Here is a 26,565-nt window from a genome sequence, read left to right as displayed (position 1 = left end):
ACTTCAGTGAAATCAAAATATATGACAGATGTGATTGTCTAAATGTTATACCTGCCCCCGAGAGAGTAGAGTGACTTTTGAAAATTTTACTTACAAAAAGCAACTACTGCACCTTTCGCTTCTAATATAATTTCCATGACCATAAAGCTTCTTTTAGAGCAGCGCTTATCTCCAAATATCATCATCTCATTCTGTAGGGACAGGTGAGCAGCAAAAAAAAAAAAAAAAAAAAATGTAATAAAGTGGTTCACTTGAATCTGATTCAGCACTGTGGAGATGCTGTACAGATGTGGTACTGTGCAGAAACAGAAAATTGGATTCTTCCCCTGGTGCGAAAAAATTTAAAGCTTATGATCGTGAGGAAAGAGGAGGATTTTAACATGCAGTCACGTTAATGGCAGCGATTGTGTGTTTGTTTTTTAGAGTCCTCTGGCCCGTCTGCGGGGTGCAGGGACCTCTTGGTTGCTACATTGTCTGGTGCCTTCATTTAGGTCCTTTTCCAGAGCTGCAGTGGTCCACGGAGACTACAGGCTGCTCTGTGTTCAAAAGCCTTGTCTGCCATCTAAATGAGGCTTTCGGGGCAAAAAAATAAAAATAAAGAAAGGGGGAAAAAAAAAAAAATCAACATGAAAATACCACAATGTGCTGAACATTAGCTCGCACTCGACTGGGATGTTTTGGGAATATGTTGGTTCTCCTTTTTGGATTGTTATTTTTCCCTGTGTATTCTCTAACTGCTATCTACCCACAGGGCACCGGGGCCTCTTGTTGGGGAAAAAAAGGCATGAAATTGACATTATACCCTTAAATGCAGTGCAGATTTGTAGGGAAAACACAGTAATCCACTGACAATGCTTGAAAATCAAACACATTCTCCTTATCTCTCTTTCTCTCCTTCTCCCTCTCTCTCTCTCTCTCGCTAACAAGCTACAGTTTGCTCTTCAGGTTAAATCTACTCATTAATTACTGGCATCTCCTTAAAATTGTTTTTCCTTTCATTTATTCCAACAAAATGAAGGTATTTTCTTCAAGTCCCTGTAAAGATACTGTTGTTCTTATGGTCAAATACTCCAGGGAAATGCAACAATTTATACAAATCAATAGCGTTCAAATAATTCATGACTGATCACATGGTGTTTTAGCTCCTTATTTGCAGTAGAAAACCATGTTTTGTTTGGCTCCCAGAGGGCAACATGAAAGACCCGGGGAGAGGCGGGGAGAATTGGGAATGGAACTGGAGAGAGTGCATGACGATAATAGGAGGACATTGATCATTTGGTGCACAAGAAGACAACTGAACCTGTGAGTCAAGGCTAACAAGACGTATCACTTATACATTATTTAGATGTGTCTGGGCTTCTCGTGTACATTTTGTTACATCAGGTTTGCATCATGGTCTTCGGAGGGGACACGGCGCGGGGACCTGAAATGATAAGAAGAAAACGCTACTTATGTAATTGTCTAATTTCTACTGCTCGTCCACCAGCAGAGGAGGAGGAGGAGGAGGAGGAGGAGGAGGAGAAAAAATGTTGCACAAAACAAAAACCAACAAAGCAGCAGATTTCAGTTAGATCCTTCATTTGAGATCACTATTATGGGAGCAAATAAATCCCAATTTGGGCAGCGTTAGTCAGTCACAGCTTGTAATAGATATTAATTTTGTAAATGTGGAGATGGATCAAGTTCCCTCTTGGCAGGGGAACCGTCTCACAGACATGTTAACAATGTCTTCAGAGACCAATGAGGCCCATTTACAATAAGTGTCTGTTTTATGTCGTTTGCTTTGTGTGTGTGTGTGTGTGTGTGTGTGTGTGTGTGTGTGTCTGCGTGTGTCTCCCCACAGCAGGCTATAAGGGGTCCCTCTGGTGTCAGCCGGAGAGCAGCCATTTGAGGCAGGCCAGCTTTTATGGAGTGATGCTACACTTTCTCAATCACGCAATTAAAGACTGGTCTGGAGAGAGAGAGAGAGAGAGAGAGAGAGAGAGAGAGAGAGAGAGAGAGAAGGAGACGAGAGAGAGACTGTCCTCTTCTGTTCATAGTGCAGATAGCAAGACAGAGGGAGAGAGAGGGATAGCATCTTTTACACAGAGTGATTTATGTTGTGGTGTTGAGAAAAGAGGAGCCCTTGATAGATGACTTCATTAGAATTAATTAACAGAACTGAAGGGCCGACACAGCGAGAGGAGACGGAGCAGAGACAGAAGTGGAAAAAACTGGCTTTGAGGAAGACTGAGGGATACGCAGGATAACAGAAAGGTAGAGCAGTGGGAGAGAAGGGTGAATGGGTGAACGGAGGACAGATGACAAGGATTAGGATGAAGATGATGATGCACGAAGAAGAGGTTTGTTTTAATGTGCGCAGAGGTTAATGTGTTATCAGACGGGAGTGCACAAAGCTCTGCGGCCTGTTTAGGAGAGGATCACGCAGAATCTACATTTTTGCATTAGACTGAACACACTTGTGACACACCAACACACACACATAGGGCATGCGTGTGGGTGTGTTGGTGTGTCACAAGTAGGTTCGGTGCAGGACGGATTTCCGGCATGTGCCGCAGGCTGTGTCTGTTGGCTAAAGGCAGGCTTTGATGGGCCAAATCACCGCCTCTCTCCCATCAGACATGTCTATCATCTCATCCCTTTGAATTTCTCATCTCTCCTCCAAAGAGACAGAGGCCAGAACTCCAGTGACTGCAGTCAAACTCAAGTCCACTTTTTGTAGACCTCAGACCCACTTTGACGTCTTTAGATGTGGCATTTAGACACCAGGTACAGGCATGCAAGATATTTGACTTATCATGGTGTAACGTAGCTTTGACATTTGAGGCATCTGCTGGACACACAGATGAGCACTGCCACTATCGCACGGTTAAGAAATAGGAATTTTTAGCACTGGAGGAAGGTGAGCGGTGAGGAACTCTGCGAGAGTCAGATGCAGGTGGACAACGAAGGCTGAGATAGACAGGAGGAAAAAAATTGCATTTTTTTTAGTAGACGCAGTCAAAAGTCATGAGTCAATGAGGCATCAGTTAAAAGAGTGCAATAAAAACTTTGTAAATAGGTGATAAGGGCATAATTATGTCCTCTGATTTATCAGTAATGAGAAAACCACTGACAGGCCATCATTAGTAATGTGGTGTTAAAAAAATAAAGTATTAGTATTCAGCAACACTTTAGACTACATGTTTCTTATATGTTGTTCCATGTGTTAGCAAAGTGGGCAGTGGTATGAACCCTCTCCAGACAGTCATTATAAGCTGCTCAGCGAGCTGCTGTAGGCAGGGAGCACCTGTCACTATACTCATCCATCTATCCTCGTCTGCTTGAACTCAGGTCTGATGGAAGAATGAAGACCCTCAGAGGACCACAGAGGCCTCACCAGCTGAGAGCAACAACTAATCTAATGCCCCCTCAATTCATCGGACACAACTAATCTATAGGTGCAGGCAGCACAGATGTGATGCTGAGAAAGTGCTGTATTAAATATAAAATATAACAATTTATACAGCAAAATACAACAATTTCTTTTAATTACATGACAGCTCTCATCTCTTCCTCCTATCCCCTCATCCATCCATCCATCCATCCATCTCAGCTCAGATGAATTCAGGCACGAAACACGTGGTCACATTACACGAATAGGTAATCAGTAGGTATTAGTACGTGTTAACAACCCGTAAGCTGAAAGTCGATTCCCCTCTCGATATTAAAGAGATAACACAGCAGAGGAGCAAAAAGCAAATGGCCCTAAGCCTCCAGCTATGCTCCCCTCCAAAGTTGTTTTCCTGGAAAATTAGGCGATTGACTAATGGCGTAAATGCTGTTAATTACCGGCACCAGTACCCCAAACAGTCATCTCTGCCTGTAACTAATAAGAAATCAATTAGCTAATGAATTGGTCATTAAGTGAAAAGCTAATCTTGGCCGAGGTATTTTTTAATGATTATTTTTTGCCTATGATCCTGGCTAATTGCCGTTGTCATACGGCGCTCTCAGCTTTCAGCATGCCTAATGAAGCTTCATTAGATCATAACTGGCACTCTTGGAAAATTCACAGGCAAACCTGCTTCCCAATTATTTTTAATTGCCAGACATTCTGCACAAACAAGTGCTGCTGCACCTTGCGGAACAGGAGAGCTCGGGCTGGCTGTGCTATGTTTCCTTCATGACTTCATTTGAAGCGATTAGAGCATGGAGCAGGGTCGTCGCCGAGCTGCTGTTGTCTGTGGTGCATTTAAAGAGCCCATCAGCTCAAACTGCTGGGCTCATTGTTCCGCTTCCTGCCTCTCTTTGATTTGGACTGTGGAGAAAAGCTGCTGCTTACAACGTGGCTGGATGGCTCTGTGTCGCCAATGTGCACAGACACTGACGGACACGTTCTGTCTGCTCGCAGCCCACACACACACACACACACACACACACACACACACACACACACACACACACACAAACACACAAACACACAAACACACAAACACACACGCACACACAGACAAAGAGGGATTCGTGCATTTAACTGGCATTTCTGTGCAATTACAAAAAACACAGACAGAGACAAACACAAATATATAAACACACACGCACGCACACAAACTGCCTGCACCATCGTACCTGTACATGTGTCAGCTGACAAAAACAAAGGAGAGAGAGCATCCCTCCCGGGCATGAATAATTACAAAAAGACAAAAGAGCCTTGTTTTTTTTCCTCCTGTATCTCCTTCTTTTGTGTGTCTAGTAAACCCCAGTGTAGTGTACTCTGAGTTCTCCACTAATAAGATGGAGGATCATTCTCTCCATGGTGCTCACACAACATGTTTCCAATCTGACCCTGTGCAAGTATCTCTCTCTAACGTGAAGAGGCTTGTGGTGAAAGCAGAACTGCTCAAACTCTGTCAATCCCGCTGATGCATTTCGACAGTTTATCTTAAATTTGCCTTTCCCTCAAACATCAGGTCTTTTCCTCCACCGATGCTCTGGATAACAAACACAAACAATGCAGCTTCAATGGCACAGAAACATTGTTTTGTTTGGCTGGTAGGAAAAGGGGACAAAGGAAATGTATCCAAAATCAATTGTTCTAAAACAATATTTGTGAAGCTTAGACTCACTTACGTTAAGCAGGGAGTAATATAATGTTATCACCACCTGTGTTTGTTGAGATTCTGTGATATAGACTGTGAATTAATAATTGTCAAACAAAAGGCAAATTCATCCAATCACAATACAGCACAATAACACTGCGCCTTTGAGAAAGCCGCCAATCTTTCTAAATACCAGGGACATGATTTTGTGGCCAAGGCCTTTGATTTGTAATGACGCCAAACACCTCAACCCCAGGTGCCTTTGTGTACATGTGTGTTTTTTGTCTGCACATGTGCGTGTGACACACTGAGAAGAGGGCTGGGCCTACTTCACTGGCACGCCGAAGTTTGATGGTGGATGAATGGCACTCCAGATGTCTATCAATATTTAGCAGTAAACATCCCAGGCAGGCGGGGAGACGTGGCAGCTGAGAACAGGAGGTGGTGCAGCTATGAACTGTTGACTTTCAGTTTAACTGGTTACATGGTTTTATTTTGATGATTTCAGTGAAAAATCAGCCGGTTTTTTTTTTTTTTTTTTTTTTTTTTTTTTGAAAGAAGCAGGTTAACTTAAACCCAATTTCATTGTATTTCCCCACACAGGTGTGTTACATATAAGTTTACATAAATCATGGTCTTTTGATCCACATTATCAGGACAACAGAAAATGCTTCTGCTTATAAAAAGCAAAGAGAATTTGGAGAGAAAAAGGAAACAATGTGCTGATTATGATTCTTGCTGTACGGATTTTCATTTGCCTTTAACACAGATCAATATGTGCTTTTTTTTTCCAACAGAAACTAAAAATTACCCCCCAAAAAAATGCAACAACATCCAGCATGAGACTGAGTGAATGCACAATACCCCAAAATTATAACCTGCATTTATGTCAATAAATTCCTTAAAGGTCATTCTTATTTAAAGCTGCACTCTATAAATTTCATCATGTTCCAACTTCAGCAGAATGACGAAGCACCTAGTGCGACATTTGTCAAGTTGTTTGACTTTGTTGTTGGTGTGCAGTGAAAATGTCATCGGCTAACCTCATAACGTTAATGTAAATAATTTAATGAAGTAATGCAATAAGAATGCTTTGGCATTGGCGAACCAAACAGGTGCAACCTGACAAACCCGATCAGCATTTCTCAACAGCAGAGCAGCCATTTTTACTATTTCACCACACAGAGATGAAGGTATTGACTGTACGCTGATTGTAGCATTTTATGCACAAGTTTATATCATACGACATTTCTTGTCTTTAAATTTGCAGAAAAATATAAATCAAATGACTAAACGGTGTCTTTTTCTGCTTCTCTCTGTCTTATACCTACACACTTATAGATTCACACAAACACACAAGCATGAGCAGACCAGCAATAGAAAACCTCATTTTCCACTGAGATACACACACACACTCAAATCGCATTACAACACATCTAATTGAACTTTATGATGCAGTGGAGAGCATATGCTCATTCAGCCAATTGAATCATTAGAAAAGCACACAGTAGGCCAAGGACCTGCCAGAATTGCAGCTGAGGAAAATATGTGAGGGCCTGGATCCCTTGTCTCAGACCGTTACTGAGATGCAACATGTAAACACGTCGAAAAACGACACACACACACACAGAAACACACACTTCACACGCAGGATGACATTCTTCCGTAATGCAAATCTAACATTGGGTTGTGCGGTTAGCAGCCAGGTCTGTGCCTTGACATCTCCTCACACCTCATTCCCCACCCCCCCTCTCCTCTCCTCTTCCCGGGCTCTGACATCCACACACGTCCACACATTCCGTCTGACATCGGGCCCTGTGGTGAGATGCTCCTTGACCGGCCTTGATCCACAGAGGAGAGAGTAAGTGGAGGGGAAGTAAGATAGACAGGAGCAAAGACAACCCGTCAGAGTTAAAGGCAAACAGACATTAGGCTTTCCAGAGCTGCAGTTGCTCTCTGTGACTCTCCTCCGCTCCACACTTTATAAAATTTACATGACGCATCAGAAAGGCCACAAGAGCCTCTTTGATTGTGGAACTATGCCTGAAAAATACATCAGTCGCCATCTTTTCTGGCGGAGAAGCTGAGAGACAGAATGAAAATACACTTGGCGCGTTCGCACACCCTCTCACGCTCTGAATTTGCAAACAACATGGTGCACACAAAAGGCGAAAGACAGAGAAATCGTCATAGGCACAGCACACGGAGACACATTTACTTGCACGCAGGCTTCACCCTGTGCGTCTATGAAACAGTGGGATGTAGCTCCTCAGTGTCATCTCTAATCTCTGTGATCTAAATGTATAAGAATTGATGGTGCCTTCCACCAAATGCTGTTATGGGGGACCTGGTTTGTTTATTTAATGAAGCCAGTGTCACAGTGGATCTGCGTCCTTGCCTTTGGAAACGGTGGCAGGTGTTGGTGGCAGATTTCCCTCAAACAGGGCCACTGAATTAACAAATCAAATTAACATAACACTGGCGTCAAATCTGGGGGCCTGTTTCTCTGGCACGGCTGTCCCTGTAGTTTGCCTGTACGGACGCTCCCCTCTTGTGTCCAGATGTCCCCGCAGTGCCAGCTTCCTCTGCCCAGAAACCACTGAACGGGCAAGGACAGAGGATTTCACTCGCTACGTGAACAAAAGTTTTCAACGCGTCCCATCACTAAATCCTTTACTTGTTGAGGTTTGCCATGCTTTCTATGTATGTGTGTGTTTATGGTTCTGACCATAGGAAGTGAGAAAAGGTTGGCGAACCACAGGGAAAGTTTCCTTGACAAGTTTCCCAGTAGATAAACCTAACTGTGCTGATGTTAGACTGTGTGTGCAACAACAATAAGTTAGAATGGGGAAAAAAAAAAAACAGAGGATAGATAGCGACTATGGTTTTTATCTTCAGATAGATATCCTAATTCATCTGTTGCACAAAGTTATCTACGTCTTGATGATGTTGTTTTGGCATTTTGTGCTACTGGCCAGCAGGTGTCACTGATTGTTACCACGGAAACATGCCTCTTAGTTCAGAGTTAGCCTCGAGGCAGGGTGGCAAAAAAAAAAAAAGTCAGTCTTAATTTTTGTGAAACTGTCTGATTTGCATTAAACTAATCTTAGAGCAAAATGAAGACTAACTCTACAGACCAGTCTACAAATATCTTTGTGAAACCAGCCCCTGGTTACATTCGACTGTATAAAATGCAGCCTCACAATTTTTATCCAACGCAAATTTTCTGTGCGAACACAGAAAGCACAGTGTCCTATAAGCAGCAAGGTGGAAGGTAAGCATGTAGAGGTCAGGGTGGTGGATGGAGGGTGTAGTCGAGACCAGAGTATGTTTCTGACCTACAGACTTGCAATTAATAATTAATGTTTTTAGCAACCAGTCTTAACCAACTGTAGGTGCCATGTGCAGCTACTGCAGACCGTGAGAATCTTAAAATTATTGTAAAAAAAAGAATGTAAAAAAAAAAAAAAAAAAACAAACAGTTGATCTGGGGTTCTGCAGAGTCGCCCAGTACTGACAATGTTGTCTGGTGACAGGGATGATAGAACGGGCTACATAAAACAGACTGGGTTGGAATAAATTGAAATTAATCTCATGATCAGATTTTCACTTTATTATTCAGCCTGACATCACGTGCATGTTGGCCGTTTTATGTTTTGCCCTTCCCAATCAGTAGTGACCAACGTATATGTCCCGTCAACACTATTTTCAGACGTTCAGCCGAGACCGAATCAACAGTAGCGGTTTCTAGGAGCAGTTAACTTCATGTTTGCCATGTCACTCAAAGGAATAAACAAATAAATATCCCACTTTCAGCTGCTAAATACCCCCCTGCGTTAACAAACAGCCATTTGATCCATTGGTAATAAAAAGACGGATTAGTGCAGCTTTAAATACATACACATCAGTAATAGTAAAGTAAAGATGGCCACGCTCAGATCGTTCAATTATTGATGCATTAAAGTGTAAACAGTATTTAAATGTTGCCGTTGGTCTAGGTTGGTGCTAAATCTCTTATTAACTGATAGCCAGTTAATCATATTTTATGAGCCGAACCTTCCAGGTGAATGCAGTGTGAAGTGAAACACACAATATTCCCCTGGACTAGACTGAACCGAGCAGATCTCTTCAGTTGAGTGAATTTGAATCCTGCTGCTTACAGATGTAATGGAGCTTTATGGAAAAGTAGGAGCTCTCTAAACTGACTGTAAACTGGCTGTCACAGTCATTTATGGCCTCTCTATCCATCGACCTGATGTTGTGGATGCGCTGGCAGCACAAACACAGACAGCCCAGAGACTGTCTCCTAGTGTTAAAAACAGTTAACAGCATTTAGCCATATTAAACAGAATATTAATGGATTTGGAATGAGACTACCAAGCACCATTAAAACCTCAAAGTGAGTTGATATGCAGATATAGCTTCCATTACCTCCATTTACCTTGCCTTTTATTCACCCGCTGACAGTGGTAAACAAAAAGCAAAGGGCTCAAAATGAACGATTCTTTCCTCATGCGAGCTTTACAAAACATTGACTATTACAGGTAAAACCGATTGTGACGTTACATTTTCTAATCACCTCATCTCGCAGCAGACTGCCTCTGCCAGCAACACTTCAATGACATTACCTGTCCTGAGGAAAACATGTAGAGTGAAGGCTCACGTCCAACTGACTCAGTGTTACGCACGCCATCACAAAATGAGGCGGGACACTGGAGCGCAAGTTAGCCGTGGTTTAAATGACACGAGTTCTGATAGAATGCAAGAGGAGGAGGTTTTTTTTTTGTTTTGTTTTGTTTTTTTTACTCATAATTATTGGTTTCAATCTTCTACATAACGTGCCTCCACAGAACATGGATAAACAGTGACAGCTCAGAGAGTTATGCTAATGGATGCGTACAGTGACAGTGGATGGCTCAGTCAATCATAAACACCTCTCATCTCATAATCACAAGCCAGAAGCAGGCCAGGGATGCCTGCTAGATACACTACGGCACAACACTGACAAATATAATGATCAACAACTGCTGACAATCCGCAGCGAAACACAAGCGCACACGCGAGCACACACTTTCAGATGCAAAAGCGTGACAGGAGATTCAAACTCTCAAATGTGTCGTCACCGCATCCTATTTTAGAAGTAAGCAAATGGAGGAGATTGCCTGCGTTTAATGACGAAAGAAATCCCAAATCAGGTGCAAAATGAAAGTTTGCTGATCCATTTAACAAAGGAATACCCAATCTGTCAGAGTACTCTCCCAATTCCTTGCTGTTGGGAATTTTTTTTAAGGGGGGAAAACACAGCAGCAGCTACAGTGCCTCCCTCAGCTCTGTCCATTTCCATAAATGCTGCTGGCTGTTTCACCTACACCAGAAACACTGCTAGGCTAAATACCCTGGCATATAATTTCCCACCTTCTCTCTCTCACCTATTCTGAATCAAATGTTCATTACCATGCAGCCTGCCTCGGAGAAAGGGAAGGAGAAAACGACGAAGAGTACAGAGCTGAGATCATTGACAGCTTGATGTGACGAAGGTCAATTGAAATAACAGGTTTTTGTGTGTTTATATTCTAAATGGGCCACTTGTGTCGGCTGTTCTTGGCTCTCTGCAGAAGGGGAAGCTGGGGAGCACTGTGGCTATGGGGCTATGTTAAAAGTGTAAGGCCGACACACACACACACACACACTTTCACTCACTCACTGTAATGAGCAGGTTATGCTAAGGCACAGACTGCTAAAATCTGTAATTATAATCAACCTCTCTCTCCACCTCTCCCCTCTCCCCCTCATCTCCATCTCCCTTCCCTCTCTCTTTCTTTTTTTCTGTCTACATCAGTGAGCAGGCATCAGGGAATCCTTCACTAAGCACCGGAGGTAATGAGTTTATTGATTAACATGCAGAGATGAAGCAGCTCTCTCAGATTAGTGTTGTTTTACATTATTAGATGGACTCGGGGCACTTCAGAGTGCTACAAGACCATTACCTCATTCCAGTCCCAGAACTCACACGCATCAACCCTATTACTTAACATTGAGCAGAAAGCCTTTGCCAAACCGTGTGCAAGGTGTTTGGAGTCTTGAACGTACCAAGCTGTGCAAGTTCACACCCAAATAGTTTCTCCTAAAAGGAAGCTCAGTGGTATTTTTATTTTTTTTGATGAATGCCGCTCCTTGTTGTCAATGCATTTGTTTTTGTATGCAGGTAGGGTGTAGGCCCTGTCAGACGACTGCCAGCTCTGCATCTGGCAAACCATCTGGATGAGGAAGATCACATGTGACCCACATACCTGGTGTGTGACCCCACTCTCTGACATATCTCAGAGTCCTATGGTAAATGCACTAGAAGTTGTAAGAAGCAGAAAACGATTACTGCGACTTGTGATTGACAGAATGGATGAATGGAGTTATAAAATACTTTAAAAAGTGTTCAAACAGTCTGATTAGGTTAAAACCAACAGTTTGAATGCAGAACAAAAACAAAAGGTTCCAGTTGCAGGCAATAACAAAGGGTGAAGAAAAATTTTCGGTGACAGTGAGGACAAGGATGGCAACCTGAACTGACTCAACTGTCAGTAATACAGTAAATGCATCCATAAAAAAATAGTATATGGAATTATATATATATATATATATATGTAAGATAAAATGAACAATGAATAGGAAAAAGTTAGCTTCAATATATAGCTTTATAGCTTTCAGATGTTGTTTTACAACTGGGGCGAAATTAAACCGCAAAGTATCTCTGCAAGATCTAATGGACATTTACAATGGACAGCAACTTTAATAGCTTTGTTTTCACTTTCAAATACTTTAAGTGTTTTAGATAATATAGGGAAAAAAAACAATAATTTTCTTATATATTATAAAGAAGATGGTGACTTTGATTACATCCACAATAGCAGTTGTAGTAATCAAAGGCGATGAGGGCATCTGGTGCGCATAATGACAGAAAGGGAAACCTCTTACATCTGGTAGCAGCCACGAATCAGGGATTTTTGGGAGATAATAGTAACAGTGACAACTCTTGTCATGTCATGTGACTTCAATGCGTAAAAAGTGTTTCCAATTCACCGTTGCAAAATGTTGCTTTGTCGACTAGTCTGAAAAACCACCTCGTGATCATATACATTTCTTTTTTTTTGCGATTTTTATTTGAGAAAGTTTTTTCAACATTCACTTCTTTCCATTACTCATTAATGGAAACACAGCTAGAGAAGTTTCCATGGAAAAATAAAGTTGAACATTACAGTGCCAGAACAGTGACATGAGAATGATGGGAATCGTATAACCTGTGATTTAAAAAATTCTCTTTGCTTTCATAATGGAAGCCATACATAGAGAAAAGTCAGCTGCCACATGACCCCCACCCATGCACCCATCCTTCCTCAAAACAGCCCCCCCACCGTCAACGACACAAACACGTAAACACAAATCCATTTAAACAGCCTGTCATGTACTCTCAGTGTATCACACACTCATCCTCCAGGAAGGTTACCCACACTCACCACTCAGCCAGAGGGGAGTCCCTCAACTCAGGCTTCCCCCTTTTACCACCTGGATACTCCCTCTGAAGGTTCCTGGTGCGCAGCATGTCAGAGGCGCTATGAAGATACCAGTGAAAATGGCAGAGCAAAGAAGTGGCGTCAATCTCTCACTGCCGGTGCCTCTCTCGCGCCACTTTGATGTGATGGCTGCTCTTTGCTTTGTGATGTTGAGGAGCTGTCAGATTAGTGGGCCTGTCACGGCCCTGTCTGCTTGTCTGTTGGGCTTGACAGAGCCTGTGATGGAGCTCAGACTAAACAAAAGGGTTATCACCTTCCCTGTGCTCGACCGCTCTACGCTTTCATATGCGGGGAAAAGGGAGGAGAAGGCGTCTATCCTCCATGCAGAGAAAGGAGGAGGAGGAGAGCATGCCACCCTTCAGCCACCATCAAAAAAAAAGATGAGCAGGAAGAGAAAACAAGCGATTACCAAACCAATCTGCACCTGCATATCTACTGTATCATCTTCTATCTAAATACATAAATAGATTCCTACATTCATGCATACACCAATATTGTACATGCATATATACAGCTCATTCACACATGTAGAGAGTAAGTACATTCTCACAACGACCAAAGAAGTAAGAAATGTAACCCCATGCATCCTTCTACAGGAAGTCCCTGCTGTATGGACTTCCTCTTCAACGCAGCTGTGACTTGAAATGAGGCATAAAGAAAGTGATCCATTCTCCGGACACCTGGCGCCTACAGTCTACAGGTGTCGTGTGTGTGTGCGTGTGTGTGTGTGCGTGCATGTGTGTGTGTTTCAATGAGGTGTAATAACACACTAATGAGGAGAGAGTGATCACTGCTGACACAGCCAGGCTCACACGGTAATATGAACTTCCTGTTTCGAGTAATTCTTATTTCCTGTTTGACTTGTTCTGTAATTAAGAGGCCGGGGCTTTGACTACAGTTACTGCAGCCTGCATTACTGTGTGCCACTGTGGACGAGTTCAGTACAGAAATGCACTGTCCAGACTTCACATATCACCATCTGTAAATCAAAACAAATGATTAGAGAGATTGCCTCAAGCAACAGATAAATACAGGCCATCCGGGTACTTGTGAAGCACAGCTGACTCGTTAGAAAGGCTTGCATTTTCTATTAATAACTGTTGGCACTGCAAAGTTATTAATTCTTACCCTTGAAGTGTGTTGATTTTCTAACATGACTAACTGCATGACAAGCTCAGAGAAATGCAACATAGATTTTGAGATGCAGTTTCTGGGCTCTGATGCGTAGCTAACACTGTGTAAACTTTGTGTCACTTCCTGAGTTTCTCATACTCGTCTGTGACTTAACCTTCATTTAACAATCAAATCTGTGTCTTCAGCCTGAGACCTGTGTGCAGAGACATCCCCTTAGGATGATGATGCACAACACCATATGGTCTGCCATCGCCTGAGAGACAGCTGAAGGGTTGATGAAGATTATTATAGCTAGAGGTCCTCCTCACCTGACAAATTATGAAAGGATTTATTAGTGCAAGTGCACTGCTTTCTTCTCCTGTCCACCGCCGGACGAGACATCTGCTATTTAAATGACGGTTTCAAACGAGAAGGAAGAAATTTTTACAAACACTGTCTCAGCAGCTGATGACAGAGACAGCAGAGTGAGAAAGAGAGAGACAAACAGAATGAGAGTGAGGGAGCATATTGAGGTGGTTAATAGTAAAAAAAAAAAAAAAAAAAAAAAAAAAAAAAGACATTTTGAATTCCAGTGACAGAGGAAGAGATAATGAGGTGTTTTGATGTGACACGAAAGACGGAGGGATCTAACAAAGGTAGTCAGCTAGTGCTGCGCGGCTGCACTACAGGTCAGCTCACTCACACACTCTCTCACACACACACACACACACACACGCACACACATTAACACAGCCACTACAAACTAGTTGCACACACTCAGGGAAGTTCACACACACACACACACACACACACACGCACACACACACACACACACACACACACACACACACACACACACACACACACACACACACAATACAGGACTCTGGCCTTGTCTGTCGCATCTTTCTGCCTCCATTTTCTAGCTTGGCCTACTCATTTGTAAAAATACACACACACTAATCAACACACTCTAACACACACATCGTGAATTGATCGATTTTGCATCAATGTTTTCAGAGCTTTAAATACTGGACTTGATCTAGGTGCTTTGAAATGAAATGGGTTTACTGTGTGTGTAAATGCGTGTGTGCGTGCGTGCGTGCGTGCGTGCGTGCGTGCCTGCATGCGGTGGAGAGACATGCATACCTATTTTTTATTAATACTTTAAATGGATTAAATCTGCATCCATCTGTATGTCTATCTCTGCAGACGACTCTGTGTATATCCTTGTAATACACAAGAAAAAACACGCACACACACACACACACACACACACACACACACACACAAAAATAGCATATACAACATATATTTATGTGTATGTATTTGTCTGCGAATGCCTGTGCATCTACATGTGTAGCATTTCCATTTGAAGGCGTCCATCTCAGCAGAGATAATAAGGAGCGGTGGGTGTGTGTGTGTGTGTGTGTGTGTGTGTGTGTGTGTGTGTGTCTCTCTCTCTCCAGAGGAGTGACTGACAGTCTGAGGAAGCGTGGCAATACACTTATTCACACTGATGGAGAGATCAGAGTGAAACATGGCAGATGTTGTCATTGCAGCCTTACACCAGAGAAAGGAACGCTTCCTAACACTGATGCTACAGTCCTGTCTGGCAGACAGCGGCGCTCTGAAGACAAACAATCACACAGGACAGCTCGGAAGTAGTAAGAGAAGAGGCTGAGGACAGATGGGCACGAGAAAGGGGAAGAGGGGAGGAGATTGCTGGATTGATCCCGCCTTCAGCCCGTCCTTCTCTACTCTTTTACCTTTTCCTCCTTTTATTGTATGTCATCCATCTATCTTCAGGGCACTCTGGGGCTATCCCTGCTACAACCCAGACTTTATATGTTGAGTTAATAATATATTTAAGTAAATACAGTTTAGTCGCATTATTTCAATTGTGAGAAAGTGCTAGAGTCACCACTGCAGATTCCTGGGTTAGTTTCCCAGAAGAAATACCAGCTTTCCCTCTCAGTCTTCACAGAATGGGCTGAAATCTCGCCACTAATCTAACGGTTAGCCCGAAAGACTATAACAGCTTCTCAGTGGCTGCAGATACATGGATGATCAATTTAAATGGCATGAAGTGGTGAGAGGAGGAGTCCTGTTTACATACGCCACTGTAAATAATCAGACACAACAGCTCTAATATGCCAAACACTGAATCCAGCTCTCCACCACGGGCATTTTTTGTTTTGTTTTGTTTGTTTTTTTGAACGATGTATTGAATGCTTTGAACTTTTAGTGTATTGATTTTACTTCTGTAATTGTGGTACTGAAGCAACTTCCACCATCAAAGACAACTACTGGGGTAACTGAACAGTCGGTACACCTTCAGTTTTCCTCCCCAAAACTAGCAAACATCACCCAAATGTGTTCAAACATGGCTCCCCTGGGAAAATATACAACTTGAAGTAGTGGTAGAGAGTGCTGATACATTTCACACAACGGCAGAGAGATTTTTCCTAGGGAACATTTTGGACTTGAGTCATTAGAATAAAAAGTGTTTACATGCCAAAACTCTATCCATTGAGCAGATTCAAAAGGGCTAAATCCAGCCCTTTTGAATGGAATCATTTTTTTCTTTTTATTATGATTTTGGGTGCAATAAAAGGCCAAATGAAAATACGGCTCCCATTATTCAACAGGACTATGAGTCTATGGCCATGCTAGAAGCTCTGTGAGGCCGCACATAGGCACAGTGCTGCTTTGAGGTTAATGCTAACTTCAGCATGCTAACATGCTCACAATGACAATTTACTTTAGCATTTTAGCATGCTAACATTTTCTGATTAGCACTAAACACAAAGCAAAGCTGAGGCTGATGGGAATGGCATTAGTTTTGCAGGTATTTGGTCATAAACCAAAACACTGGACAAAGGCAATTGGCTTCATCCATACGAAACATAAATGTTTATACAAAATGTCATGGCAGACTATTCAAAGCTATTGAGATATTCGAGCGCGGATCAGTGAGGTGGAATGACCGACAGACCGACGTGCGTCCCTGGAGCCACACCACTGGCTTAGCTCAAAAGAAAGAGCTATCTCCTCACCGTGCGCTAGCTGTGTATTCTGTGTGTGTGCTAAAAAAAAATCTGTTGTTCCCACGGCCCTGCCTCTGTCAATGGGAAACAAAGTGGCTTGGATAAATACGCTATACAATAATAGACACTATGCATGACATGCATAGGACATTAATGTGCACATATAGACATATATACCTGTTGGGTAAAGAAGGAAAGTGAGAGGGAAGACAGAGAGAGAGGAAGGAAGGGGGAAGGAAGGAAGGAAATAAGGAGGGCAGGGATGGAAGGAGATTTAGGCTTCAGGGGATGTAGGGCGTAACAAAGGCACCGGCACTCTCATCTGTCACGGCAACAGGACTTTTACAACTTAGCTGTGTAAGAATTGAGAGCATTACTGTCTGGTGATAATGAACTGTCTGATCTTGGGGATTTAATGTCTCGATGTTTTGTCTGGGTAGAATTCTGCAAATGACAAAGGAACAATTATCATCACAATCGCCTCTGTAATTGAATAACTGTTACAGTATTATGTATATAGTGTGTGAATATTCGAGTGTGTAGGAGCGTGGATGAATGAGAGACAGAGAGAGAGACAGAGAGAGAAATAGAGAGCGAGAGAGAGCGAGAGAGCATGCATGCCTTAATTCCAGGCTGCAGTGGGACAGTGAAATAAATCAGGCCCAGCTGATGTGTGTTTACCTTCCCAAGCCCCAGGAGACTTTGGGTAATTGAGCATGAGCAGATCAGCAATAGAAACCCCAAGAAACCTCATTTTCCACTGATACACACACACACACACACACACACACACACACACACACACACACACACACACACACACACACACACACACACACACACACACACACACACACACACACACACACACAAACACACAAACACACACACACAATACGCACACCCTTGTTGCTCATTGACACATGCACTGCCCTTGAAGGTAGTGGTGCATAAATGTGTTAGTTTAGTTTTGTTAATGTGACCGGCAGTTAAGACATGTGTTGTGTGTGTGATGATATTTCCCCTGTTGGAAACCATAGACGTGTAGAGATTGACTGCTTGATGCTGAACTGTGTCAGGTACTTAGGCAACAGAGCATTAATATTACTCACTTAAAGCTGTGGTTCAACAGTTTGGGAAATCGTGTTATTTGCTGGCTACAGCCGGCAACCAGTTAGCTTACCTTAGCATAAAGACTGGAAACGGGGGGAAACAGCTAGCCTGACTCAGTCCACAGACAAGCTGCAATGAAGAAAATCAAGAAAGCTGAAAAACCGTATATCTTTGGTCAGAGAAAACATCAAATTTGAACGTCACATCAGCCTCCAGGAAATTGTAACAAGCATTTGTCATTGTTTTCTGATGCTTTGTAGACCAAATGATTCATCCATAAATAATCAGCAAATTAATCAATAATGGAAATGGTTGTTAGTCCACTTATGAGCACCTCTAGAGTTCTCTATTTAACACATTATATTTGGTTTGTTTAACATGTTAAGTATTGAGCTTTAGAGGTGCCTATATCACACAGACCCTGGCTACTTGCTTCCACCTATTTCAAGTCTGAGTCCTGTGCTAAGCTAAGCTAACTAGCTGCTGGCTGTAGCTTCATATTTACACTACAGATACGAGAGTGCTACCGATTCCCAACTAAATCTCAAGAAATTTAATATATAGAACTATGTGTCAAAATGCAGAAGTATTCCTTTAATCACACTTCTCTCCACACTCTGTAGAATCAGCAGTAATGTAAGTTGATAGTGTTTCGAAAAGCTACATCACACAACACACATATACTGGAGTAAAACTGCATCTCTCTGTATGCATTCGTGCATCTGAATAAATGCATGGGCTTATGTTCGTCTGGGATTTCTGCATGTGTGTGTGTGTGTGTGTGTGTGTGTGTGTGTGTGTGTGTTTCTGTCAGTGTGTGTATGTTCATGGCATCCCTGTAGTCGCAGCTCCCCTGCTCTTGTAATGTACCCATGTAATGGTGTAATGAAAATTCATGATGAGAGCATGTTAACTGCATTAGCCAGTCTCCCGAGTTCCAGCACATGAATAAAATGAACAAGGGGTGGAAAAAAAAAAAAAAAAAAAAAACAGGGAAACTCATTTTGATGCCTAATTATTTTTGGACTTGACAGCCTGGCAGCGGCCTGGCCTGTGTGTGTGTGTATGTGCGTGTAGGTCGTCAGTGTTGCTGAGTACATGCACAGCGGTAAGGAGGGCCCTTCATTATGGGCCATAATGAGTACATCCACCCCAGATACAACAGCCTGGGAACCTTTGTTGCATTGTTTTGTTCCAACACCTTGAGTAACAAATCAACACATTTTACATGGCTCAAGTACCTGCATTTTTTTTTTCTCTATATATGTAACAGGCACATCCTGCTGTGGTGTATGTTTTTCTGTGCACTTTCCTTTCATTATGTTTGCACACACGTTTTGACATGCAGAGATCATTATAATGCTGTAAGAAATGTGTCTTTTATAATACTTCTAATATTATAAACGTGCAGATTCCAGCTGACTGCAGTCAAAGATACATTCCTTTAATTGTACATGTGGCCACATAACAAAATGTAAAATTTAAGAAGAAAATATTTCCAATTCGCTGAGCTAGTTAGGTGCTATTTTACTGCTTCTAAGCATTTTTACAGCATCGTTGCTTGTGCTTTTGCTGGTTGCCACAGGTTTTTCAACTTCTACCATCATCATCAATGCATAAACGGAAGGCTGTTAACTTAAAGGGTTGAGCTGCATTCAACCTGTTTCTTTGTGGTTACTGAAACGGATCTCTGTAATCCGAGCACAGTCGTTGTTAGTTTAGCTGAGTCGTGTTGCCCTCAACTTGTTTCACTCATAACAAAAATAGATTCTCCTGGATACTGTGGTTTGTTTGATTTTGCCAGCGATGTATCAGAGAGGGAACGAAACAGGGCAAAATGCTGAATATGATCGCTTTGTGAAGACTGGTAGACCATGACAGAGAGCTTGTTTAAAGAAGTTTCTTTTCTTTTTCGCTCTTTAAACTCATGGAAAAATCAAATGCCCTTCCTATGGCTAATTTGACCAAAGGTTTCCTACCTTAAATAATCAGAAGCACCTGTGTGGCACAAATGACTGTGTGTGTGTGTCTCTGTGTGTAATCAACCCCAGGGGACTGACTGAATCCTTCCTGCCCATGATAGAGACGCGCTCCACTGCAACGGATGTAGCGCAAGATTCCCGAAAATCACAATCTTCCAGGATTAGACGTGGAATGAAAGAGAAGCAGAGCATCTGGATGGCCCTTATTGGTTTAAGATTGCCCTTATCCTAACCACATTAACCTCCTGATTGCTTGAACAGACATTATTAGATGCTTCCACTGGAACAAAAATAAAAGAGGAGAAAATAGAGGCTAACAGGCAATCATGCCCACCGGCCCATGTAGGGAATTTAAGGCCAAGGACACAAAGAGAGAGAGAGAGAGAGAAAGAGAGAGAGAGAGAGAGAGCAAGAGAAATTAAAAGGAGGAGAGGAGGTGGGGGAGGTGGTGGTGGTGGGGTGGGGTGTTCGATCGTCGATTAAAGTGCAATTGTGCAATTTCATTCCTGTTCCAGCACAATGAGGAATGAGATTAAGCTCAATTTGGACCTGTTCAAGAGATCTCCTCACCTCTGTCTGAGGTGCACTGTGCAACACACACACATACACAAACACACACAAGCAAGCACACGCATGCATACACACACCTACACACCCCTGGAGCCCCTCACCATGTCAGCACCCCTCCAGGGAAATCAGGCGTCTGGAGACAGGTCAGCCCTGGCCCATGTATATATTCATGGGCTTAATCTGGCATCATTTCTCTCTGCTGCCGGAAAAAGAAATGTATTTAATTTACACAATCCCCATTTGGCCTGCTCACCGAGGAGAAATACATAGGGAAAGTAGGCCCACAGTCAGGGCTTCACCCCTTCAGCATAGACTAGTTTGCGGGAGTGTGTGAATGTACAAGTTGGCGCATGTTTGCGTGTGTCTATATACTGTATGTCAGCATGCATGGTAGTATTCTGCCTGTGTATTGCGGAGGAGAAAAAAACATCTTATCATATTCCAGACCTGTACAGTACACCCAAACAGTGGCAGCTGTGCTAGTCAGTTTGAATGGGAGGATGGGAGTTGTACCCAGCAGATGCTGTGTGTGTATTAAACAGATTAATTATTAAAACATGCTTGACAGATGAAAAGTGGGTCCTCAGGCTATAAAGGAAAATGTTTATTCTTCTGCCATAGACTGTAGTACACTTAGCTTCTGCTCTCAACTTATCCAGCGCCTCAATGAAGAGAGTAAACACTTTCTCTACTCTGTGTGGTTGGAATCACATACATAATAATTTGAAATAGCCGCCTGGGATAAACCTTCAAATATGAATGTGTGTTTAGTGATTGGGGTGAAATATGATTAGCGTGCAGTACCAGCATGTGTGTGTGTGTGTGTTTGTGTGTGTGTGTGTGTGTGTGTGTGTGAGCATGGAGTTAGGTAGCCGGAGGACAGACCCAATTACCTTTTTTTTTTCCAACAGTGCACCTAATCAAATCTAGTACTGTTATCCCTGTTCTCACTGCCTCATGTTAACTTTCTTCTTCCTTGTCTTTTCCCCTCTAAAATTTGGAATTTTTCTAACTTCTACTGTAAATATTTGACTCTAATATATTGCAACGGGCACGGGGAGTGGCTGTTATGATTACCAATTATGTTCAGTAAAGTTAGTTCAGATCAAGAGCTAAGATAAACGGTTCCTACATTACAATCACTATAATTTCCATATCATAAACACACTGTAAAAGCTAAGAGGTTGGTAAGCCTGTCGCTCATATTTACAAACCTGTTACTGGGATCTGTTTGAGCAGTTGGATAGGTGTGGGTATGTGTTTTACTGCTGGTGCCTGTTCAGAAACAGCAGGGATTAATCTGTATGGAAAAGTCAGAGGGAAGCTCAGGGCGACTAGCTCAATTATTTCTCTTTACTTTGAGGCTGGTTAAAGCCTAAATCTTGAATATTGCTCACTTCTGTAATAAATTAATAGAGATGCCAGTCAATGCCTCATTGCAAAAATACAGTGGTATACTAGCTAGCTATGATCTGCATCTTTTTATGTCACAAAAACATCTGCATTTGCCAACATCAGGAATTGTTCTAAATTATCAACGTTTAATTTTCTGTCTTGTTATTTAATGGTTCCTGACTATAATATTCTCACAAATATACAAATATTTTATCAAATACCTAAATGTAATTGAGTTGATTTGTGTGTGAGTCCTAGCTTCAAAAACAAAACAAAAAAAAGTTCCAAACTGAGTCTAAATAAAAGTGGGGTAACTGTTGATGAGTTATGATAGGGTGACACCCAGATGGATGTAAAGTTGGTCTGAAGTGTCCATGATAAAAAATTAAAAAGCAGTTGACAAAAATTGCATGACAACAGCAATCTGTACCGAGTTACATGATCTTTTTTTTTTTTTAATAAGGTTGTGCATACAATGAGTGGATGTCAAAAACAAAATAAGGTTAGTTTGTAGCAACTACAAAAAAATATGAGAAGGCAGGTGTTGTGTTTTATCACAGCAGAAACACTAAAGCTCAGTATTGCCTCTCTCTATTGGCTGCAAGACTCCTGCAAATATACATCCACCAGCAGTGTTTGCTTTACTTATTTTAGACAACAAGAGTGCTATGCATCAAAAGAGAGCCCCAGGAGGAGCCATGAGGATGGGGGGGGGGTTTGCAGCCAGGCACATCTGTCTATGGCACAAGGAAGAGGGAGCGAGACGTACCACCTGCTCATGCCATTTCTCCAGTTCTCGGCTCCATGTAAATAGATGACAAATTATTCAGTCTAGGATCTGAGCATTCGAGCCCCTTCTGAAGGTGGAGGCCAAGGAAAACGGCCCAGTTACCCTCCCAGCATCCCTTAAAGATAGCTCCACCCTCGCCTGCACTCACATATACACACATAAACACTCACACACAGAATGAAATAATTTTTCCCATCCCCCCATACTACACACATGCACGCATAGACACGGGTTGCTGGGCCCCCTGTTGCCTCATCTGTCAGCCCCCACAACCAAACACACACACACACACACACACACACACACACACACACACACACACACACACACACACACACACACACACTCCCAGGAGAGAGGGTCTCAGATGCAGATCATCAGTATTAGTGAGCGGCTGAGGGATTAGCATCCTCCTGCAATGACCTACAGGTGTAGCCCTGGGATAGAGCAGACACTTATCTTCCAGAGCATCGCTGGGCCCTGACCCCCGGCCCCTCACCAAACACACCTCACAGGAGAAACAGCACAGACAGACAGATGGGGGGAGGTGTTGCAGGGTAAGGGGTAAGGAGCTATAGGGAATGTGTAGCAATAGAGATTGACAGGTAAACACAGACGAGTAAGACAAAACAGGCAGGCCCCTCCCATTCTGAGGAGAGTTATGAGGTGAAATGTGATACTGCTTTATTTATGATTAAGAACATGCAGTTTAAGGCTGGCAGTGGTGAAGGATGTGTTAATAATCAAATATGATATGTTGAATTAATTTTAGCTCAATAGGCATAGAACCTCCTAAACTCCCTCTCCTTCATTTTGACTTACTAATGGATAGGTGTGTGTGTGTGTGTGTGTGTGTGTGTGTGTGTGTGTGTGTGTGTGTGTGTGTGTGTGTGTGTGTGTGTGTGTGTGAGAAAACCCCTTTTGGCAGGTGTTTTTCTTTTCTAGTTGGCAATAATACGGTTTTCTAAATGTTGGCAATGCATTAATAAATGATCATGGAGTTCTCACTTTCAAACAAATCATCAAGTCAGTAGTTATAAATGTTGATAAGTAATTTATAAGGGTGTTTTAATCGTCATGTCTGCAGCTGTAAGCATGCTAAAGTTTTTACAACCTGGCAACCCAAATGTTAAATGTTAAATGGCTTATGATGGATCCATACAGCTTAGTAAATGATTAATTGACCATTAATAAAGCCATTAGTTACAACTTATAAAGCCTTTATGACGGCTGGCTTATTAGAAACTCAACACACAAGAAAAGCTCTTTTGAAGGCAACTGAGTGACGAGTGAGAGTGTTGCTTACAAAATGGCCTGTCAAGTAATCTCTCTATAATTCTTTGTGAAGAGTCTTCTGAAAGATTGTATAATGTTGGAATAAGTTTCATTTTTGAGCATTACGTCCTTCTGACTGTACCCTAACAGCATAACTGAGTACACGTCATAAAACAACCTACCTAATGTAAGTGAAATTAAAAGCCCACACAAGTCAGTAACAAGCATTTAGGTCCTTGGTTGAGTTGAACTGCAGCACAGGGATAATGGCATGCTGGGTGAAAAAAAAACAAAAAACTGGGGGATTTGCAAACAAAAAAATAAATCATTTCTGCCAGATAATGAACAATTACTATTATTATGTTGACTAAAATGTTTGCATTCCTTTCTTTCTTTCTTTTTCTTTCTCCCTTGTGTGTTTGTTTTGTCATAATCCTGTAGGTTATTACATTTTTGATTGAACGCAGGAGAAAAGGATGGTTTGATAAACAGACAAAGTCAAAACAATGTGAAGATCGAGGTAGACAAGCAAAGGGCCTTTGGTGGTTGACGCTCATGTTTTGTTTGCTGTAATATCATCTGAACCTGGCTTGTGTTGTTGCCTCCCGTCGGACTCGCCTCGCTCTGTTGACATTTTGCTGTTATTTGTACACTGCAAAGCGGTCCATTTTCCCCGCATCAAAAGTGCTTTTACACGCGTGTGTCAGGATGTCTTTGGTGCTTACCTTCAGCTCCTGTCAGAGAGCGAGAGCAGGGCCTGTGCTCAGGAGCAGAGGGGGGAAGGCTGCTTTGTGCCCTGAGCGTTTTTAGTGAAGGCGAGAACTGGCTCAAAGGCTGTCAATGCACACGCAAACACACATCAATACATACACACACACACACACACACACACACACACACAGACACACACACAACAACAACTAGCAGTGTTTCGCTCTCAGCTGCACTCCCAGTAAGAACCAAGTGTTTGAAATGAACTCGGATTTATAAAGCGCACATACACACAAGCACGCACGCCATGCTAATTACACAGGTTTCTTGCCTGTGTTTGTCTTTCTCAAAGGCTATAGAAACATGAGGGTGGTGAACGCAGCCCTGATCAAAGAATGAGAGTTAGGACTTAGGACCTGACAAAGGAAAACAACGCACAGTGTGAAACAATGTGTGTGCAGCGAGAGCAGTGTTAACAAATGACATCGCCGTTCTTTATGAAACCACAATTACGAAAAGATGTTCACACGTCTCCCTGTGATGCACAGCAAATCCACCAGATGGAAACTGCAATCTGGTGCTCTGAATGGTCTTTTAGTTTTAGCTGTTACTGTGGAGAGGACAACAGGGTCAAATTTGCACTGTGAACTCTGTAGATACAGGGGATTCATTTCATTAGTGGGCTTTTCGAAAGCTCGTCCCCTCATGCCACTGAAAAATAATTATCTATTGGAAAGCTGTAAAGAAAATTCGCACTTCTTACAACTTTTTTGCATGAGATTCCCATTTAAATCTGAACTTAAGACGTGTGGATGGTGTTGTTTTTAATTTTTCTGAGATCTTTGGTTGCTATATAAACAAACAGCACTGGTACCATATGTATAAAAACAAGAAAAATGAAAAATCCCCCATGAGAAAGTACCAGCACAGAGCTTTTGATTCAACACTGTCTTGTCTTTCTGGAGTGCAGGAACTATGTTGTAATTATTTGTTGACGTTGTTGGTAAAAGTAGTAATGCAGGTTTGTACTGTGAAGGTTAGTCCAGTAATGATGCCTTCTCTTTGTGTCAGCTGTGTCGCAGTTTAAAGGCTTGATTCTTTAAAGGACACAGTCCATGAAGGATGTCCTTCAGAGGACCTCATGGTTCAGCTGAACCTGCACTTCCTCACAGCAACCAAAACAAATGGTTCATTTGTGCGGTTCTAAAAATCTTGTTCACAGTTCAAGCCCAAAAGTGTGAGGTGGTAAACTTTTGGAAGTTCCATGATAAGAAACTGATTTTACTTTATCTCTCTCCAAAATGGCACAAATAAGCATTTTCTGATCTGACACCCACCTATCAGCAGGTCGACAGAACTTGTCTGGGCCTTACAAAACTCTCTTGTACTAAATAAATCTGTTTTATGTTTTCAAAACACTATAGTTAAAGGGGCTATTTGTACATTTTTTCTGCTGCTGCACATGGTTGTTTGGCTGGGAGCAAGTGGTGGTGATTGTTGCTTCTGCCATCGTTGTGTTGTTGCCCTCTGAGGAGCTCGCCATCGCTATCGGAAAGTGCCTCAACAGGATGGGGCTAGCTGGTTAGCATGCTAACTTCAGTAGAAGAAAAGACGTGACAGAGACAAGAGTTAACGTTGGCCCTGCTTTCCACCGCTGGAGACAGCTCTTGGTGAGTAAAGGAATAAAAAAGTTTGATGCTGAACTCGCAAACATTTCTTCTAGACTGGTAAGGGTTAAGGTAAGGGATAGCTGCTAATGCTAATGTTGGCTATGTAGCAATAGCAAAACTTACACATAGCTCCTTTAAGGTTTAGTTACAATCATTCTATCACTAATACTATCAACTATCATTCCGGGGCTTTCCTTAGACCAAACCATTCAGGCAGCTAACAAAACAAAATCCAGAGTGTATGCTTTTT

General features: G+C 42.3%; 1 long non-coding RNA gene across 1 annotated transcript in view; it reads right to left on the bottom strand.

The window, feature by feature from the left end:
• Nucleotides 1–1,079: 1,079 nt before the first annotated feature.
• LOC130177740 (uncharacterized) overlaps nucleotides 1,080–26,565 on the bottom strand; it is a 37,069-nt gene continuing 11,583 nt past the window's right edge. The window contains exons 2-3 of the long non-coding RNA XR_008829050.1: nucleotides 17,993–18,051; nucleotides 1,080–1,423 (exon numbers count right to left, since the gene is read on the bottom strand). This is a non-coding gene — a long non-coding RNA (uncharacterized LOC130177740). The remainder of the gene's footprint in view (nucleotides 1,424–17,992; nucleotides 18,052–26,565) is intronic.

Source organism: Seriola aureovittata, chromosome 11 (assembly GCF_021018895.1).
Source record: "Seriola aureovittata isolate HTS-2021-v1 ecotype China chromosome 11, ASM2101889v1, whole genome shotgun sequence".
Classification (NCBI taxonomy): Eukaryota; Metazoa; Chordata; class Actinopteri; order Carangiformes; family Carangidae; genus Seriola; species Seriola aureovittata.
Note: the sequence above shows the minus strand (reverse complement) of the source record. Positions and strands in the feature narration are given on the sequence as shown.